Source organism: Camelina sativa, chromosome 13 (assembly GCF_030686135.1).
Source record: "Camelina sativa cultivar CO46 ecotype springtype chromosome 13, ASM3068613v1".
NCBI lineage: Eukaryota > Viridiplantae > Streptophyta > Magnoliopsida > Brassicales > Brassicaceae > Camelina > Camelina sativa.
This window is the reverse complement of record NC_141892.1, coordinates 13274645-13277929: the sequence shown is the minus strand read 5'-3', so window position 1 is coordinate 13277929 and position 3285 is coordinate 13274645.

Here is a 3285-nt window from a genome sequence, read left to right as displayed (position 1 = left end):
GTAGAATGAGTATAAGGAACTCAAAAATGATCTTTTCGTCCTATGAACCTTAAGGTGTATCAAGTTTCATGTTTGATTTTTTAATCAGGATGTTAGAGACTATATTTAATTTAAGTTGATCTAGACCAAAAGCAAACCTACGTCAAGAGAACCCTTCTTTGAAACACTTTGGTAGTTCTTCTGTATTGTATTAGAATTCAAAAATAATCAATCAGAGTACTTGGAACCATTTCTTATCTTTTTTTTAAGAAAAAATCTGGTAGACTAGCCGATCTTTCGATCAGTTAATGAAAGAGCCCAATGCAAAAAAAAAACTGCATGTTGGGTCTTTGAAAGAGTTCGAATCATTTTGATAATAATAAGTTCGAACTCTTTTACGGAGCAGGTCTACGGTTCGAGTCCGTATAGCCCTAACTAAGAAATTGATTCTAATAAATCACATTAAATTAAAAATAATTGGATAATTTTTTTTCCTTTTTATTGTATTCTTTATTTCTAACAGGTTACTTTTAATTGCTCGGTTCATAAAAAAAATTCCCATATCATAAACCATAAGTCCTGGGGATCGTTCAGAATAAAATGGAAAATTTCATTTTATTTCAATTGAGCCAATCACTATCTATCGATATATATGGTAAAGTCTTACTGGATTTTTTGATACGTCATCGTTTTAAAAACGAAGAGATTTTTCGAAAAAAAAAAATTTTAACATAAACAGAAACAGAAATAAATAAAAAAATTACTAGTTATTAATCATATTAATATTATATTATTAATATTAGAAACTATTAGTAATAGAAACATGGAAATATTAAGTAATAAGTGTACTGAAAATAAGAAATCAATAAATCTTAAAATGAGATATCTACCACAGCAACCAAACGAAAATAAATGATTTGATTAACCTGAATTTTTTTTGACTCAAGAGTTCTATATCCCTTGCCCAATCCACTCCGATTGGAATTGACTAAGCGGGTATTTTTTCCACATTCATAGGAGTTCGTCTATGTTTCTGCTTTACGAATATGATATTTTCTGGGCATTTTTAATAATATCAAGTGCTATTCCTGTTTTGGCATTTATAATTTCTGGAGTTTTATCTCCAATTAGGAAGGGGCCGGAGAAACTTTCTAGTTATGAATCAGGTATAGAACCGATCGGGGATGCTTGGTTACAATTTAGAATCCGTTATTATATGTTTGCTCTAGTTTTTGTTGTTTTTGATGTTGAAACTGTTTTTCTGTATCCGTGGGCAATGAGTTTCGATGTCCTGGGGGTATCTGCTTTTATAGAAGCTTTCATTTTCGTGCTTATCTTAATTCTTGGTTTAGTTTATGCATGGCGAAAAGGAGCATTGGAATGGTCTTAGTTCGTTTCCCGAATACTTGTACAATACAATAATAATAATAAAAGTAAAAAAAAAAAACCATTGAAACAATTATGAATTCCATTAAGTTTCCCGTACTTGATCGAACAACAAAAAATTCCGTTATTTCAACTACGTTAAATGATCTTTCAAATTGGTCAAGACTTTCCAGCCTATGGCCGCTTCTTTATGGTACCAGTTGTTGTTTCATTGAATTTGCCTCATTAATAGGCTCCCGATTTGACTTTGATCGTTATGGGTTAGTACCAAGATCGAGTCCTAGACAGGCGGACCTTATTTTAACAGCAGGTACAGTAACAATGAAAATGGCTCCTTCTTTAGTGCGATTATATGAACAAATGCCTGAACCAAAGTATGTTATTGCTATGGGAGCGTGTACAATTACAGGGGGGATGTTCAGTACCGATTCTTATAGTACTGTTCGAGGAGTTGATAAGCTAATTCCTGTAGATGTCTATTTGCCGGGTTGTCCACCTAAACCGGAGGCTGTTATAGACGCTATAACAAAGCTTCGTAAGAAAATAGCTAGAGAAATCTATAAGGATCGAATTAGACCTCAACAGGGTAATCGGTGTTTTACTACCAATCACAAGTTTTTTGTTGTACGCAGTCCGCATACTGGAAATTATGATCAAGAATTACTCTATCCACCATCATCTACTTCAGAGATCTCTACTGAAACATTTTTTAAATACAAAAGTCCAGTATCGTCCCACGAATTAGTTAATTAAGGAGGCTTTTAGAGAATCAGAAAAAAATCTTCATAAATTAGAACTCATGGTAAATGTGAAAGACTTATTTTATATAAAAAAGGTGTGGGGGAAAGAAAAAAGATGCAGGGCACTTTGTCCGTTTGGCTAGCCAAACGCGGGCTGGTTCATAGATCGTTGGGCTTCGATTACCAAGGAATAGAAACTTTACAAATAAAGCCGGAAGATTGGCATTCTATTGCTGTAATTTTATATGTATATGGTTACAATTATTTACGTTCGCAATGTGCCTATGATGTGGCACCAGGTGGCCTCTTAGCCAGCGTGTATCATCTTACGAGAATAGAATATGGTGTTAATCAAGCGGAAGAAGTCTGCATAAAAGTATTTACTCACAGGAGTAATCCTAGAATTCCATCCGTTTTCTGGGTTTGGAAAAGTACGGATTTTCAAGAACGGGAATCTTATGATATGTTAGGAATCACTTATGATAGCCATCCACGACTGAAACGTATCCTAATGCCCGAAATTTGGATAGGGTGGCCTTTACGTAAGGATTATATTGCTCCCAATTTTTATGAAATACAAGATGCTTATTGAATGATAAAAAATGAGCCTTAGCTTCTAGAACTACAGACCTTCACGGAATATTTTGAATTCTATTCTTTTTTAGATCAAACAAACAGAAGAGTTGAGGTCTCGTTCATATTATTAGAGATAGCTTGATCTCCAATTTGAAAGATACTTTTTTATTTCGTAAAAGCCGAGCCAATAGGATGAACTAAAAAAAAGAGTTCTGAATTATGAACTTTGTATCGCGCACATAACTTAGTCAACTTTAGTCACATAACTGGGAATGAATAAATAAGATCGGAAAGCAAAAAATGAGGGGGGGAAACAATTCTATTTATATTGTATCGAATGAATCTTGGGGTATTTCTGCCCTTCAACTATAGATACTATAGTATACTATAGTTATAGACCTTTTTTTACTTGTTTGATTCAACGGAACTCATTTAACCTTTCCTTTCGAATATGTATTATGTATAAAGTATTATACACTCTTTTTGAACGGCTGGATCCACAACATGAACAAAAAAAGAGAGGGGATAAAGGATTATTGCACCTTTTTTACTAAAGATACGTTTAATTTGAAGAATAGAAACTTATCAAAATGAATCGATCCTA